Source organism: Tamandua tetradactyla (assembly GCF_023851605.1).
Source record: "Tamandua tetradactyla isolate mTamTet1 chromosome 22 unlocalized genomic scaffold, mTamTet1.pri SUPER_22_unloc_1, whole genome shotgun sequence".
NCBI lineage: Eukaryota > Metazoa > Chordata > Mammalia > Pilosa > Myrmecophagidae > Tamandua > Tamandua tetradactyla.
This window is the reverse complement of record NW_027518251.1, coordinates 423,877-442,821: the sequence shown is the minus strand read 5'-3', so window position 1 is coordinate 442,821 and position 18,945 is coordinate 423,877. Positions and strand designations below refer to the sequence as shown.

General features: G+C 36.5%; 1 long non-coding RNA gene across 2 annotated transcripts in view; it reads left to right on the top strand.

Annotated features, from left to right (window-relative positions):
* LOC143672898 (uncharacterized) overlaps positions 1–13,575 on the top strand; it is a 45,357-nt gene extending 31,782 nt beyond the window's left edge. For both annotated transcript variants that reach the window (XR_013170091.1, XR_013170092.1), the window contains exons 2-3: positions 595–701; positions 13,212–13,575. This is a non-coding gene — a long non-coding RNA (uncharacterized LOC143672898). The remainder of the gene's footprint in view (positions 1–594; positions 702–13,211) is intronic.
* The last annotated feature ends 5,370 nt before the right edge of the window (positions 13,576–18,945 follow it).

Here is an 18,945-nt window from a genome sequence, read left to right as displayed (position 1 = left end):
AATCAAGCCCAGGTCCTCTGGCATGGCAGGTAAGCATTCTTGCCTGCTGAGCCACCATGGCCCAACCTAAACTGTGGTATTGTCATACAATGAAACACCACTCAGCAACATTATGCATACCACAAGGATAGATCTCAAATACATAATGCTAAGTGAAAGATAAGTCACATTCAAAATGCCTCATTCTGTATGATTCCATGTATATGATATTTGCCTGCCCATGCAAAAAAAAAAAAGCAAATGAATATATTTTTGAGTATATATTTTGTAGCAAAAATGTTTATCTTATAGAGACTACCCTAATGTTCACATCCTTAGAAGTGGTGGTGATTACAAGTCCTTTTATAGATTAAGAGTAGTAGAGACCTTCTACCTGTAGAAGAGAGAGTTCCAGAGTACTTACACAGCATATACAAATCACTAAAGAGTGAGTTCTCTGGGAAAAGATATATAGATTGGTTTTTGGATTTTAGGAGGAATTAAAGGATATCTGCATAATTTATGCAATTTGATGGTAATGATGATGTTCAAGAAGGGTGTGTTGATTATATGTATCTTTCATCAGAATTAATGAGAGTATGTTTTGGATTATAGACTGATCGCACTTTCAACTGCATTAAAGGAGAGTCCTCTATGAATATGTTACTTTTTCTAGACTGATAAAGAACCCCTGAGTGTGGAATTTGATGAAAGCACCATCAGTAAGTATTGATTTACTTGCATTTTTGGCCTGTGTAGGCTCTGTTTTATAGGGAAGAGAATTTTAACCAAAAAGTACATTCCTTATTTACTTTCTAATTATTGATTTTGACTGCAGGCATTTAGGCCCAGGGTATTTGAGGTCAGGTTAGGTTATAGTGGACAAAAACTTTCTCTAGATTCAAAATTCATTAGTACTTTTCTCAGGGAAACTTGCCTAAAATATTCGAGGAATAAATTCATGAATTTAGAATAGTAGGAAATACTGATGAATGAACTAATACATGAATAATGACAAATTTTATGAGTGACCTGATGGAAAGGAACTCAGTGTTTAAACGTGGCTCAACATCTTAGTCATCTCTGTGTGGAGCAGGGACAAGGCAGGGCATGGGAATTATTGTTTTCAGTAAATATATATTGATGTGAATAAGTGCAGGTTGTGTTGAACAGTAAACATCAGGTTAGCCAGAGTTTATGTTTGGGTTGTGGATTCGATTTTATGAAAGTTCTCACATTGGAGGTGAACCTGGGCATGGGGCATAACTGTGAGAACAAATTATATGAAAAGGAGATTTTCACAATAAGGTGCATCATCTGATTATTGAAATGAGAGGTGGCATTCAGGTAATGGTGTAAGCCTTAAGGAATTTGAACTGGGAAGCAAGCAGAAAAAATTTAAACTCTGGCTGTGTCTTTTTCTAGCCATGTACTTTTCTAAGATTACAAAAAATTTTCTGTTTTTTTAAGGTTTGTGAACCTCTTTTCATTTAATTTGTTAAATAGGCATATCTGCCTTAATCAATATGGTTTATTTAAAGATTAAATAAATGTAATTCTCCAAACACATTTAATACAATGTTGTTTATGTGAATTCAGGAACAAATGCATAAGCTAATCTGACTGTTTTCAGAAAATATCATCATCTGTCCATGAAATAATTATATTATTATTAATGATGTTAATAAAAATTTAAAACATAAAAGATCTTCCACATCTATAAATTATGAAATGAAAGATGTTACAACTGAAAACTATTAATATAATATAAGATGTCAACTGCAATTTTACTAATTTCAAAGTGAGTTATAGGTTTCATCCCAAGTCCTTAATTCTATTTAATTTGAGCCTCCTGAACCTATCTGGATTGTGAGATGTTATGACACATGTGCATATGTGACTTTTTGATGTAAGGGGTTTTCAGGAATTTATTTGTAATATAACAGCCATCCATTGTTCCCTCAAAGTGGAACAAGTCCTTGATAATAAAATGCATAATTTCTTGGTTATCTCAATCCAGCAGGATGAGATCATAAGTAAGTATTGAGAGGGTGAAAACATTAGACATTTAATGTGGAAGAACCAGCAAAATTTCAAGCAAATATCCTCAGAAGGACAGCTACAAAGTAAAGTAGGACAGGAGTGAGAGTTGAGAGGATGGGGTGGCTATTTCAGAAGCCAGACATATTGATAGTTGAGAAAATCCACAGTGATTTCTCCGGATGTGGAGACCAATGCTTTGAGTCAGGAAGGGAATGGAAAATCTCTGAAATTCATGGGCTGATGAAGATATAGAACTCAATGATTTTTATCTTATCTGTACAAAGAAGTTAGTCTCTTAGAGCATATTTCATGTTCCTGTTTATTGGATTGGGGTTATTCCCAGGTGGAGGATTAGGAGTCATGAGAGTTGTGTCTGGAAGTCAATGATAAGTCCAGAATCAAATAGCTTCTTTCTAAATTCTCAGTTTTGCTTAACTAGCGCTTATCTTGTTGTGAGTGTAAACCCAGAGGAAGACAATTCTCAGCTGAGCTGTTAACTATGCAGCCATTGGTAAGTAAGGAATACTTCTTTTTACTGAAATTAACCATGTGTTTTCAGCAGATGGGCATAGATATTTGTGCTAGTTTGAAAGGATTTATGTGTCCTAGAAAAGCCATGCCTGAATCCTAATCAATCTTGTAGGAGCAATGGTTTCTTCTAATCACTATTCAGCACTATAGGTTGGAAACTTGATTAGGTTATTTTCATGGAGATGTGGTTGATCATTTGTAAGTATTATACTTTGTTATCTGGAGACATGTTTCCACCCATTCTGTATAGATCTTGATTAGTTTAGTGGAACCTTTTAAAAGAAGAAGTATTTTGGGTAATGCTTTGAAATGACATAGCCACATGAAGCAGAAAGTCCACCAGCCAGTGACCTTTGGGGATGAAGAAGAAAAATGACTCCCAAGGAGCTTCATGAAGCAAGAGGCCTGGAGAGAAAGCTAGCAGATACCACATTTGCCATGTGCCCCACCAACTGAGAGATAAAGGCTGAATGTCATCAACTTCTTGAACCCAGTTATCTTTATCTGGATGCCTTAGATTGGACATTTCTATAGACTTGTTTAATATAGACAATTTGACAGACTTAGAACTGTAAACTAGCAATTTATTAAATTATCCTTTTAAAAAGCTGTTCCATCTCTGGGATATTATATTCTGGCAGCTAACAAACTAGAACGATATTCTAATCTCATTTAGAAGCTATTCAAAGATATGAGCTGAAGTTATATTTATCCTGGCCTCTGGAATGGTGATTGTTCAAGTTTGCTGTTTAAATATCCAACCTATGATACTGAATATAGTACTGAATAAGGAGTAGAAGAAGCTGTTGTTCTCACAATATTGATTAGGATTAAAACATGGTTTTTGCTTTTCTAGGGCACATAAATCCTTTAAAACTGGCACATTCCATCCCCTGGACCCTAAAAAGGACATGTTTTCTCCATATACAAAATACATTCATTCCATTACAATATCAGAGTACCTTAAACCATTTCAGTAACATTACAAATACAATACAAGGTTAAACCAGTAAAGGTCTCATAAAAGTCAGCTACAGGCTTGGACAGTTGTAAGGCAAAATCTTCTTCTGAGTCTGGACCTTTGAAACTGAAACAGGTGTGAAATTCAAGCAAGTTATCTTCTTCCAACATACAAAGGAGAAAAATATCATAGAATATATGCACCCATTTCCATAGGGAGGAAAGAACACATGGGTCACAGGACCCAAGCACTCTCAAAGACCTGTAGGGCAAATTCCATTAGATTTCAAATCTGAGAGTCATTTATCTTTGAGGCTTTAGAAAGCATCAGTCCCACCCTTTCTACAGGTCTATGCTTGCCTCTATGAATTCAACTTTGGGAGACACTGGAGAGACCACTTTAACTGCGCTCAACCCTCTCTAAGCATCAGGGCCACACCCAGCCTCACTGCGAGCTTTAGGGTACACACTCAACCCCTTCATATGATGGCAGCCCTACTCTCCCCAAGCCCCAAAGAGAGTGCTGCACCCTCTCCAAGGCCTGAGGCATCACCACCCTTCCACTGCAATGAGGTGGAAGGCCCATCCTCTTCCTTTGGGGAAAACTCATCGTCCCCACATGCTTCAATGGGTCCTCTCTCCTAATCTGAGGCTTCTTGATTTCAGATCTCAGCCTCCATGATTCTACCTTTGAAGTTATTTTTACTCCAATGTGTCCCTTCTCTGACCTTCTCTGTTCTGACTGCCTGTGGTTCTTTTTACACAGCTCCTGCAACACTTTTATTGGCTTTCTATAAAATAGTCTCAGATCATGTCTATCAGACATAAGAAGTTTCCACAAGTCAAATCTTGAATAACTTCATGTCCAATCCTGGCTTTCTCTAGAATGCCTGGCCATTTCCACATTTGGTTAAATCTTCATGTGGGGCACTATTCTCTGGGATCCCCCTTTAGAGAAGCTCAGAATTTTCCAGAAAATCAACATCTGTTTCCTGTGTACCCAAGAATTCAGTGCTCAGCTTATCCCTTTCCTGTTACATTTTGCTATAAGATGTGAGGTGAAACTAGACTGCACTTTCCACATTTAATTTGGAAATCTCTTCTACTAAATTACCAAGTTCATGGGTTTTAAAATCTGCCTTCAATCCAAATCCACAGGTCACTTGTGCCATATGATCTGCCATTTTAAAACAAGAATTACCTTCTTTGCCATTTGTAATAGCACATATCTCATTTCTGTCTAAGCCCTTATCAGAAGTATCTTTAGGGTCCATATTTTTACCAACAGTCTCTTCAAAGCACTCAAGGCCTTCTCTATCAAGCTGCTCACAACTCTTCCAGAATCTTCCTCTTATATATTTTAAAAGCCACACCAACAGGTTTGGTATTTTTAAATTGCAGCACCCCACTTCTCTGATGCCAAAATCTGTTCTACTTTGTTAGCTGTCATCATGGAAAATACCAGAATCAAAAGAATGGCTTTTAAAAGGAGAATTTAATAAGTTTCTAGTTTACAGTTTTGAGTCTGTGAAATTGTCCAATTAAAATATGTCTATGGAAATATCCAATCTAAGACATCCAGGTAAACATAACTTGGTTCAAGAAAGCTGATGACATTCAGCATTTCTCTCTAAGCTGGAAGGGCATATAGCAAACATGGTGTCATCTGCTGGCTCTCTCTCCAGGCCTCTTGCTTCATGAAGCTCCCTGGGAGGCATTTTCCTTCTTCATCTCCAAAGATTGCTGGCTGGTAGACTCTGTGGTTCTCTCATATTTCTGTCATGGTACAGAGTCTGCTTGTTCTCAAAAAGGACTCTATCTGAAATGGCTTCTCTTATATAGGATTCCAGTAAACTAATCAAGACCCAGATTGATCCATCTAATCAAGTTTAGTACCCACAACTGATTGAGTCATGTCTCTGTAAAGATAATCTAATCATGCTTCCAACCTATAGTAATGAATAGGAATTAGAAGAAACCATTGCTCTCACAAGATTGATTAGGATTAAAACATGGGTTTTCAAGGGTACATCAATCCTCTCAAACTGGCACAGTGATCAGTCTTCAATAAGTAATCTGTCCAGGACAATTTTGTTGCAGACTCCATTAAGACTCTGTATTCACTGGAGAATGGAGAAAGGTTTGTTCTCATTCAGCTCATGTCCTCTTTAGAGAAATAATGTACTCATTGATCCTGTTAATGCCTGCAAATGGCTTAGATGTACAGTGAGCTTAGTTGATAGAATTGAGTAATAGCAGATATTTATAGTTGGTAGGAAGGCTGGTGTTCAGTAAGTGAGTTCACCAGTACAGGGTTGCAGTTGCTAAGTAGGAGGGTTTTGCATTGTTGAGGGAAGCAAATGTGAGGATTAGTTAATAGAAGTAAAAGAGGAATCATTTATTTTCCTCAAATCATAATTTCTTAAAGTTTTAATGTTATATATTTGTACATTTTTTAAACTTTCAAAATGGATATCCAAAATTTCTCTTTCTTTTGTTCTCATTGTTCTTTTCCCATTATTTTAAGCAATTTATTCAAATTTTGTAAATAGAAGTAATGAAATGAAGTGTTGTTTCTTTAATGTTAGCTTGAGTTCAGGAGTATAGCAGGTAGAGTAAAATTCATGGCCCAGAGAAATTTTGTGATGAAATGGAGAGACCAGAATCGCTTGAGGGTCTTCTATTATTCTTGAACATAAAGAGGATGTAAAGATATTAAAGAGAGGATGAACATGGGTTTAGAAGATCCCAAGGAAAATTGAGTTTGAATGATCTCATATCCCTGGAATGGGCAGCTAGGCTCATCCTTCAGTATAGGAGTTTCAGGGGTCTGTGAAGTGAGCCACTGATCCATACTTGTATTTTATGATAAATACCTAAATTTATGGAAAATTTAATGATGCAGCATAAACTGTCCCAACTTATCTATGATACCTATTTATTTCCGTAGAGTTTTATACTTAGCTGCAAAGTTTGCTGCCATTCTATTGAATAATATAACTGTATATTATGTTCAGATGCAAAGTACTTTACACATAAGCTCATTAGATCTTTAAAAATTTCAAACTGTTTGTGAAACAATGTCATAGATGAGAGAAAACTTCATCTGGGGCAGTAATCTAACTATAGCTATAAAAGCGGCAACACATGTGTATTCTTTGTCCTGTGATGAGTCTGTATATTTACTTGAAATAGGCAGGAAATGTTTTTTTTGTTATAAATGCTGAAGTGCAAATTATACCTCACCATCTGCAAGTTACAATGACCAGTTTATTGGGAAATGTCAAGATTATATTAGACCATGTGTTTTTTGAGATTTGTTTTTTAAATAATTGAGTCAAATAATCAGTGTATATATATGTGTGTCCATACCCAAGAAAGACAGATTTTTCAGTATTGAGAATCATCTGACTTGAAACTCAAATGCAGTTTGAACTTTCTGTAACAGTTACCAATTCCTCAGTGCCATGCTCCCAATCATTATACTCTGAATATTGGCAGATGGCCCTTTCTGAACACTTGTATCTCTGATATTTTTAGGAGTTAGTGAAATTGAAAGATGTAGCTATAGAATTTACTTAGGCAGAGTGGGCCATGCTGGATTCATCCCAGAGAAGGCTGGTCAGAGATCTGATGCTGGAGAATATCAGTCATCTGCTCTCAGTGGGTGAGTATGAAATGTACCTATCTAATCCTCTTAAGAAGTGTTTAGAACAGCTTGTGTATATTATTTTAGATTTTACTTTATATTCACATTCTATGTTATTTCATGACATGAAAAACTATCTAAGATTTTTGTCTCTTTAGTTATTATTTACATCTAGTTTTATCCTTGACTAAAATATAATCTTTGTGAAAACAAATTCCACATATTTCTTTTACTCAATTTTAAACACTCCACACAATGTTGAGAATACAATGAGTATTTTCTATAAGGATAAATAAGGAGATTAAATATGTCCTAAATAATTATTGTGCTCTAAGGATTTTGTGTGGATTCAGATGATAGTAATAACACAACAGACATAGCATTTTCCACATTAACTTAGAATGTTCCAAGGGAACTTATTGTATTACTCAGGGTTCTCCAGAGAAACAGAGCCAACAGAAGATATCTGTAAACATGAGATTTTATAAAAGTATCTCACACCAACTGTGTGGATGCATTAAGTCAAAGTTTTATAAAGTAAGCACTAGCTGGCAAGTAAAATGGAGGTCATCAATGAATGCTCCAGGAGGGTCCAGCTGGCTGAACAAGACATGGAAGTTCTCTGTTCTCCCTGAAAAGTCTTCAACAGATTGAATTAAATCCAACTGATTCAGTTCTCTTTGTGGAAGACATTCCCTTATTTGATAATAGATGTAATTAGTCATAGATGCAATAAACTAAGTAAAGATTTAGTAAGCCAGCCTTCAATTTATTAATCATTCATGAAATTTCTTTGAAGTAATGGTTATGCCAGTGCTTACTTGACCAGAAAACTGGGCACCCTCACATGGCCAAGTTGACATATGAACTTAACCATCACAATGTTTTTGAATTCTTTGTGAAAATCATAATGAACTATTTTGGAAATCTAGAATTTTCCTTGTCTGAAAATTAGAGTGTTCTGCACTCTGTTCTTGAGTCTGGCTCAGCAACCAGAAGTTCTCATTATATTTGGACACAAGATCAAGATTTAACACTTTGATGATGAAAAATGGTCAATATACTATGTTCCAGGTACTTTTCCCCTGGCTAACCTTCAAAAGTTATATTCTTTTTTTAGTCATGATAGTGGTTTGAGGCTGCATGTACTGCAAAAAAGAGTACTCTTAAATCTAATCCATTTCTTCCCATGTGAACAATTGTTTGTATTAAATTTGATGAGGTTACTTCAGTTAAGTTGTATCCTTTCTCAAGCAGGATGGGTTTTCATCTATTACTGGAGTCTTTTATAAGAGAACAAAATTCAGAGAGAGAGGAAAAAAGCCATAGGTATAAAATTTTGAAGTCAGTGATACCTTGAAGAAAAGAAAGAAAGCAGGAGACAGCATCATATATCTTGCCATATGGCAAGCTAAGGAACAATGGTTTCCAGTTGTGAGTCTCAGGAAGCCACAGTCTTGGGGAGAAAATATTGACTAGATGATGCATGGATTTGGACATTTCCCAAGGCTCAAAACAATAAACTAATAAATTTCCATTTTCAAACCAACCTATTATATGCTATTTGCTTAAGTAGCCTAGGAAACTAATGATGGAGTTTGGCCCAGGCATTTGATGTGCTTTTGTTGCATATGCCACAAAGGGCAATATGGCTTCAGAATGGGGTAATTGGTTGAGGCTGGAAGGATTGTGAGGTCATTTATAAAAATGGCTTAGATATCTTTGAAGAGAGCATTCAAAGACATATGGATGTGAAAGGTATTTCCAGTAATGCCCTAGAAGGAAATGATGATGTATTATGGAGACAGAAGGAAAGATGATTCCTGTCACTATTGAGTTCTGATATTGTCTGGAAGACAGATCTTCATTTATGAACTTGGATATTTAACTGAGGCAATCTGCAAGATAGCATGGGAAGTTCAGAATTCTAATTGCCACTTATGTTAAAATGTGAGAGGAATGTGATAAGCTGAGAACTGAAATCATGGGCGTAAATAAACCAGATATTGGTGGTTTAGAGAACCTGAAGCTTCTGGAAACTGAGCCCCTAGAGAATAGCCCTTCATGTGAGGGTTTAAATAAACATAAGACAAGTCAGCAATTCTGTTCTACTCAAGATTGGAGGTGCAGTTTTCCAGGAAAGATTTGTGGAATGTTGTTCTGTCTGATGGTTTGGACCTCTGTTTACAACATTCACAACTGAAAAATTGTTTGCAAAATCTGCCTGAACAACCACGGGCAGCCTTGATGAAAAGGGACAGATTGTAGGAAAAATCACTTCAAGGGTAGAGCCATTGAAGATGAGGTTTGGACCAAAGACATCTCAGGCAAGAAGGTGGACCCAGCAATATATGTAAAAGGGTGTGTCTTTTTCACAGCTTGGATTGTGTTGGCCTCACCCCATGTTGACTACCACCCCACTCTTTCAAATCGTGGAATCAGAAGCCATTGGGATTGTAGAATTTCTCTCTGCCACCTCACTGTTCTGAGAGGCTTGTGACTGTTCCCCAAGGCTTTCAAAGTCAGGCCACAACCCCAAAGTCCTGAGAGGTTGGAGATTTCACTCCTGTGTTTACAGAGAACATGGTTGTTGCACAAGAACTTGGGAGGGCTAAAATTGGCACTTCATCAGCCATGGAGGACAAAATTTCATTACATATGTGATTCTCAGAACTTAAAATGTAACAGAGTATGCCATACAGAGTTTGGAACCATAAACTGTTTTCCTTTCGCCAACCAATCAAATGGAAGTTTTTATTTTATGCTTGCCACTCCATTGTACATTCTTCTCTAGATTTCACAAGTACACAAGCAGAGGGCACTTGTGCTACAGGACAGATCACACTCATAACCAATTTTGATTAGATTTTGTACTAATCATTGCTTCTGAAATGGCTCAAATTTTGGGAGGATATTTTAATGGAATGAATGTATTTTGCCTATAGAAACAACAGGTCTTCCTGGGTTGCAGAGTGTTGAGTGTGGTGGTTTGAAATTGTATTTACCCAGAAAACATTTTATTAACTAAAATCCATGCCTGTGCTTCTTTTTTATAGCTGTGCTTTTATACCAATTGTAAATATGACCTTTTGGTGGGTTCCTTCAGTTAAAGGGTGTACCACCCAAAATAAGAAGTATTTTAATCCTATTACTGACATATTTTATAAGAGAATTTTGTTAAGAGATTAAGATTCAGACAGAAAGCTATATGAAATAAGATGAAATTATGACACCCAGAAGATAAGGAAGAGACAAGTGATGCTACTTGTGTCTTGACATATTACAGGCTTAGGAAACAATGTTAGCAGATGCCAGCTCCAGAATGCCACAGTGTTGGGGAGAAAGCATTGTTTCAATTGTACTTTGATTTGGACATTTTCCTGGTTTTGAAATCAGGAGAAAATAAATTTCCGATTTTAAGCCAACCACTTTCATGGTGTTTGCTAAAGCAGCATAAGAAGCTAGAACATCACTGTGCCCATTTGAAAATATTATGCACTTTAGAAAAGCCATATTTTAATCCTGATCCAATATTGTGGGAGCATCTGTTTCTTTGAATCCTACAATAGTATAGGTTGAAAATTTTGATTAGTTCATCTCCATGGTGATGTGAATAAAACCACTCCAGGTGAAACTTGATTAGTTTACTGGAATCCTTTAAAAGAGAGAATCAGAGAAATCAGGAATGACTGAAACACTAGAGCCAGCAGAAACTTCACAGTACAGCTGACAGTTGCACACATGGAGAGTAGGGACACAGATATTTGGAGATGCTTAAAGTCCAGCACATGTTGTATAATATGTTAAGCAAGGCAGAACCTGAAGAGAACCAAGGGAAGCCAAAAGATGAAAGCCAGACCTGGAGAAGTAGAGTGAGGGACACAAAGGATCAGAGGCTGAAAGCAATTGAGCCTGGAGCAAGGGACCAGCAGATGCCAGCGACATGATTACCCAGCTGACAGTGGTGTTCCAGACACCTCTGACTTGAAGAAATGATGTGCATGTCATTCCAAAGTGGAAGGAAAGCATTCTTTGTAGATGAGAGACAGAATTTGAAAGCGATGAAATTGGATATTTAGCAGAAGAAATTTCCAAATTAAATATGGCAAATGCAGCACGGCTCTTCCTTGAAGGTTATAGTAAAATGTAAGGGTAAAGAGATAAGTGGAGAACTGGACTCTTGGGTACAAATGAAATGAAATTGGTGTCCCGGAAAAGTTTTGGCTTCCACAAAATGAGACCATTGTAAATTGGACCCCACATGAGAATTTATCCAAGCATGGGAGTAACTCAGACATTACAGGACAAGCAAGGATTGGAAATGAGTATCCAAAAAGGACTTGTGAAAGGTCCTTTTGTCTGATCACTTGATCCCAGTATATTTCAAAGAAAATGAACAAAAGTACTGTGGAATCTGTATAATTGGAACCATTGCCTGTCTGGTATAAAGGGGATAATGTAGAGGGAAAATGTCTTCAGGGGCAGAACATGGAAGCTAAAGTCTGGAGACAGGAAAACTTGGGCCAGGAACATGGGCCCATCCATACATGTGGAGAGGGTGCATTTGACCTGGAAGCAGAGGGCAGACCTTCTGCTTCATTGTTCAGGAAGAGTTATGCCATTTCAGACCTCAGAAAGGGTGGAGTCCATTAACTAGGAATTGGCAGGAGCCAGGTTGATACATTATTGTTCTGGAGGGGTTGAGCATGTGCAACCAAGATGGCAGAGATCCTGGGTGCTGCCCCAAGTATGGAGAAGGTGGAGCTTGGAAAAAAGATGTTGCTCCTAAAGAACTTCATTTTTGCAACAAACCCAGCATTTGGAGAGAGAGCAGGGCCACTTCATAGGCCCTTGGGAAGGGGGGGAATGCTGCTTTCTAAAGCCCAAAGTATATATGCCTCTCAGAATTTTAAATCTAATGAAGAATGCATGTGGGTTTTCAGAACTGTATGAGTACAGTGGCCCCATTTTATATTTTTATATCTCCCTATAGCAATGGAAATATGTATCCTATGACTGTCCTGCTTTTGTATATTGGCAGCAGATAACTTACTCTAAATTTCACAGGTCCAGAGCAGGAGTAGAATTTTGGCCTTAGAGCAGACCATGTCTATAATTGATATTGTTGAGAATTTTTACTCTCTTATCATTGTACTGTATTTGAATTGTTACTGAAATGGTTTAAGGCTTTTGTGATATTTTGATGGAGTGAATGTGTTTTGCATATTGAAAACACATTTCTTTTGGGGGGCCCAGAGGTTGTAATGTGCCAGTTTGACAATGTTATGTACCCCAGTAAAACCATGTTTTAATCCAGATCCAATCTTGCAGGAGCAGCTATTTTAATCCTGATTTGATAAGTCTGGGTTGGAAATTTTGATTAGATCATCTACGTGGAGATGGGGCATGCCCAATTGTGGGTTGGACTTTTGAATAGATGGAGATGTGACTCAATCCATTCCAGGTAGGTCTTGATTAATTTACTGGAACCTTTTCAAAGAGGGAATATTATGGAGAGAATCATAAATTCCAGAAACATCAGAACCAACAGAAATTTCACAGCAGGTCTAACCCAGATGCAGACACATGGAGAATAAGGACACAGATATTTGGAGATGATTGGAGCCCAGTAGATGCTGCCATAAGATGGCAAGCAAGGCAGTACTTGGGTAGAGCCAAGAGATGAAAGCCAGCCCTGAAGAAGCAAAGTGAATAATATCCACAGGAACAGAGGCTGAAAACAATTGAGCCCAGGAGCAAGTGACCAGCAGATGCCAGCCATGTGCCTCCCCAGTTAATAGGTATTTCTGACCCATTGGCCTTTCTTGAGCAAAGGTAATCTTTTGTTAATACCTTAAGTTGAGCACTTTCATGTCCTTAGAACTGTAAACTTGTAAATTATTAAATTCACCTTTATAAAAATATTCCAGTTCTAGTATATTGCATTCCAATAACTTGTAAACTACACAGTCACCATCATTAGGCTTCATGATAATATATTGTTATATGCACAGAACTCAAAATTTCTTGTATTTTTCCATATAAACAGGATATGAGGTCGATAAATCAGATGTAGCTTCAAAGTTGGTTCAAGGGGAGGAACTGTGTGAAGAAGAAAATGGATTTATTCAAAACCAGAATTCTGGTGAGGACTTCCTTGGGACATGTTTTTAGGACAAGGAGGAATCTTGTCAATGAGTGACTCAAATATCACCTGCAGATTTCGGCAAGTTATAATTTCTGAAATGTACATGTACATACTGGAGACATTTCATCAGTTCAAAGTATCAAATACATAACATTCTGTAACCAAATGTCATTGGCTTTGGCAAAATAAATGTGTATGGACAATTGGATTTAAACTTACACTTATGACTCATTTCTCGTCCTTGGCTTCAAAGCTTTTCCCTCTCTTTACCTCCCCAACATAATAATTTTGAAATAATTTTTCTTATAATTAAATCTTGAAAATATTTCTAATTAATAGTGTCATATAAAGGTTTCTACTACCTCAAGTAATCCTTAATTTGATATTCTTTCTCAGATAACTGTCATTTTAGAAACAATTATATGGCTATGTGTGCCACTTCAACATATTCATTTTCTTAATGCTGGCTTAGAAATTAATTGGTTTTTCAGTTCTTTCAAGCAGGGAAGGGAGTGTTAAAGAACAAGAAATGCTATCTGTGCATCATATCTGCAAAAAAGACATATCTACCATCATGTCATTGGTAAGTATTATGGCTGTAACCCTGGTCTTCCACCTGGAAGTGGAATAAATTAAAAATTCAGTACAATCACTTAACTATAAGTTGGTTTAAATTTGAATCCAGGAAAAGTCTGTGATAATTTGAATATAGAAAACAATTAATTTGAGCACAATGATATAAACTTCCTTATATATAAACAGATAATTCTATAAATATGGCTCATATACTCAATCTCTGAAACATTATAAAGTCTTCAAGACTGATTAGAAAGTTCTGCAGTTCAGAAACTACAAAAGAGCAGATCTCTGTACATGCAGAAGAATAAAATGATACATAAATAACATGGGAAATATTTTAATTGGAGATTGTCACTGATTGATTAGTTTAGAATTCAGATGTATTTGGATTGATATCTATGGACAAACCTCTTACATTTTCTCTTCTACTTCCTAGAAGCAGAATTCTTATACTCAAAAGAATGGTATTATATGTAGTAAATTGCCATAAGATTGTACTCATAGTTCCAGAGTGATTCAATATGTATTAACTCACAAAGCAATGAAATCCTACTTCAGCAATCTATTCGGAAAAACCCTCAATGATCTATCATCTTTTAATCAACAATAGAATTTTCATCCTGGAAGTAAGTCATATGAATGTCATCTAATTGAAAAATCCTTTGTTCAGAATTCTGGCCATACACATTACGATGGAACTCATGTTGGAGAGGAACACTGTGAATATCATCTATCTGGAAAAACCTTTACTAAATATTCTGAATTTAGACAACATGAGAGAACTCACACTGGAGAAAAATGATATGAATGCCATCTATGTGAGAAAGCCTTCACCCATTATTTTCACCTTAAATGACATGGGAACACTCATACTGGAGAGAAACCCTATGAATATCATCTATGTGGGAAAGCCTTCGCTCAATCTTCTAGCCTTAAACAACATCATAGAATTCACACTGGAGAGAAACCATATGAGTGCCATATGTGTGATAAAGTCTTCACCCATTGTTCTACCTTCAGGAAACACAAGAGAATTCACACTAGGAGAGAACTGCTTTGAATGTCATTTATGTCAGAAAGTCTTCACCCATTATTCTGACTTTAGAAAATATGAGAGAACTCACACTGTAGTGAAACCCTATGAATGTCATCAAATGTGGGAAGGCATTTAGTTTATCTTCTTATCTTAGAGCACATGAGAGAATTCACACTGGAGAGAAACCATATCAGTGTAATTTATATGGTAAAATCTTCACCCATTGTTCTACCCTTAGAAAACACAAGAGAATTCACACTGGGGAGAAACTCTATGAATGTCATTTATGTCAGAAACTCTTCACCCATTGTTCTTACTTTAGAAAACATGAGAGAACTCACACTGGAGAAAAACCATATCAATGCCATCTATGTGGGAAAGCCTTTACTCTTGGGTCTGATCTTAGAGTACATGAGAGAACTCATACTGGAGAGAAACCGTATGAATCCATCTGTGTGGGAAAGCCTTCAGCCAATATTTTAACCTTATACAACATGAGAACACTCATACTGGAGAGAAATCCTATGAATGTCATTTATGTCACAAAGTCTTTGCCCATTATCTTAACCTTGGAAAACATAAGAGAAGTCATACTGTAATGAAAACTTAGAAATGTCATCTATGTGGGAAAGACTACTCAGTTTTTAACTAGAAACAAGTATGTGCCTTTCTCGTTAGCATTCAGCCTTGCCTAAAGGACAATCAGTTTTCAGAGTTCCCAGGTGAAGGAACGCATGTGCAAAAATTGAATCCAAATATACTACTGTATCAAAATGTTGTTTATAACACTTATCAAAATGTTGTTTCAAAAGTGTTGTTTATAACATAGTATCAAAATGTTGTTTATAACATTGAATACAAAGTGGCCATTCATTTAATATTCACTCATTACCTCCTTAACTAAATTCAGACTAAGTATCACAACTTTGACTGATGTGGATTTATCACATTTAGTCTCTATAATGGGATTTAAACTTGTTCTCCCTTAATGGCATGTTCTCCCTTAATGGACAAGGTAATTAAACAGATTTTGAAATAATTATTGAATGTATAGATTTCATATATAAAATTGTAACAACAATGTAAAGAATGTGTGGTCTATTCAAAATCCCAATGGTTATACCTTCATCACATTTACCCCTTAACACAAAATGCATCAGTGTATGTTTCTTCAAAATAGGAACACTCTCCTTTGTAACCACACAAACCCAAATCAGAAACTGAAAAATCCAATCAACAGCTCATTTTTTAATTTTACCAATTGCCCCTACAGTGGGAAAAGGTTTCCTTGTCCATTTCAGCTCATGCTTTTCAAATTGGAATTGTTCCTGAGACATTCTCTCATGTGCTTGACACATTGGCAAGCACATATGATGCTAACTCGAGTCTTCCCACAGCTTCCTCCTGAACAGATACAGGCCTAAATTCCAACAGCAAAACCCAGACTGATGCTGTCCTCTCCTCAGTTCATCCCATCCAAAAGGACTTGAAATCCACCTACTCCAACCCTAGTGATGTCAACTTGATAACTGGATGAACTTTTACATACACATGGAAAAATTATTTTCTCATTATAATGAAAATGAAATTTATGGGGCTATATCCTAAAAGCATCTATGTCATAATCCGTACCCAATGTTATGATGCTAAAAATTCCTGATAATCCATATAACTCTATTTTCTCACAAAAGATACATCATCTTTGGAAACATGAAGATTCATAAAGTCCAATTAGAAGGTATATGAAATAAATAGTCTAGGATAGTCATCAAATATAAAACCTTTCACTAGTTCCTAATGTTGCCATTTTCCTTAATCATTTACAAATCTCTCCCCTCTATTGTGAAAGTATAGAGCATAATGAAAGAGAATGTTCATATATGCTGACTCTCACATTGCATATTTTGTGTTAACTTCATTTATGCAATTTTTACAATTAGCAGAAATTTTTTTTGTATTTTAAGGATGCTGAGAAATCCTAAATATTTTTCAAATGATCTTGAATGGATAGTCTAGATCTTACTTTTCCATTTGCTGCATTCTCCTCCCATACCAATTCTAAGATATTCCTTGATTGAATTTACATCATATGAAAAACAATAAAATTATGTCATTTTGCAGGAAGAAGGAAAATTTGAGGCATGTAAAAAGATAAAGCTGAAAACACAGCAATAAAGAGATTGGTAGACAGTGCTCAGAATGGTGTACCCAGAATCAGATCTTTGGCAGGGTTAATTTTTCTACAACTGTGTTATACCATATCCTAGACTCCACTCTTCAAATATCAAGAGTTTCTTCAGGCAAATCTTTACTTATTCATATATCCAGGACTCAGGTCTCACCTTGAATCTTGTCATGAGATTCACCAGATCAACCTTGCTGACATGGGTAAGTTCATATAAGTACAGATATATAAAGCAGTTTTCAGACAGAGACAAGTCTACAGAATCCTATAAGCTGACATTAAATTGAATAATGGTGGTTGTATAAGCTTGCAATAAAAATCTCTAAAGTTGAAGATGGTGGAATAAGAAGTACAGAGTTTCCATTAGTAAAAACGCCTAGAAGATGGATAAAAACTCTCCAAAGGTGCCATTATGGGCTCAAAAGATCAGTGGAGTACCATGCTGGAGGAAGAGAAAGAGAAATTGTGATGGAGAAATTATAGTGAGAAACTCACTTGGCTGTGCCTATTTGCACTTACTCCCCACCCTTGAGTCTAGTAGTTTCTGGTCAGCCTAGTTCCTCTATGTTGGAATTCTGTGGAATGGAATTTGTGAAGTCCCTTGCCACATTGGGAACAGGGTGATATTGCACAGTTCTGATACATTTGTTGCTCAACAAAATTGGACATCTTGATATCACAGCCTTGCCCCATTCCACACAGGAATCCATGGTGCCTGGAATACCATTGTTTACTCAAATAGAGAAGCTGCCATGAATGGCTCAATTGGCCATGTCTCATGGTGCCCATCCCCACGCCTCAAGACCAAAAGCTTCTGATAAGCTTACTCCCTGCCTAGTGGGCTACTGCAGACTGAAAGAATTGGGAAAGCTCTCCTTCTGCCAAGAGTACAGGTGGATGCAGCAGAGCCTGGCCCATGAGGTGATCTGCAATATTGTATTTCTAGGTCTCTATCCTTTTGGTCCTACCGAGTCAGGTTCCTGAAATGCTATTATTTCCAACTGCTATAGAAATAGAACAGATGAGTGTAAAATATCTTGCCTTTGTTGTTGCCAAATGTGCTATCTGTGAAGGCTTGGAATGTGCCATTTTGGGAAGCTGTTTTCCTGGTCCTCTCTCCAAGTCCCTTTGGAATTCTTCTGCACCCACTGCATGTGACCTTGGCTCTGTTTTGACTGGGAAATACAAACACAGTGCCATATAAGAGCTGTAATAGAACCCTATCAACAACAAAATCTTAGACAAGAAAGGGAAACCAATCTTGAGAATCTCAACAACTTAATGGCCCAAATAACAAGCACAAAAGTACAACCATACTAATAAACAAGAATATGGCCAGTCCAAGGAAGAAATTAAAAAGAGAGATGTAAAAACTGGAACAGCCACTCACAGATATTCAAGCAAATCTAAACCAATTCAGAGAGGAAGGAAAATGTATATTAAAAAATATTAAGAAGACACTGGGTGAACATATAAGAAGAAATTGAAAACCTGGAATAAAACTAACAGAAAGGCACAATAGATGAAATTAAACATATGTTAGAGCCAAACAGCAGCAGTTTTGAACAGGAAGAAGGAAGAATTAGTAAGAATTAGTTCTATAAGGCAGGACATCTAAAATAAAAATGAGAAAATTATACATAGAGATAAGAATGGAAAAATTTGAGCAGCATCTCTGGGAATTGAATAATAACATGGAACTCACAAACATACATGAAATGGGTTTCCCAGAAGGAAAAGAGAAGTGAAAAGAGGCAGAAAGTATTTTCAAGGAAATAATGGCAAAAATTATTCCCAAGTCTTATCAAAGACATAAAGATACAAATGCATTGGAA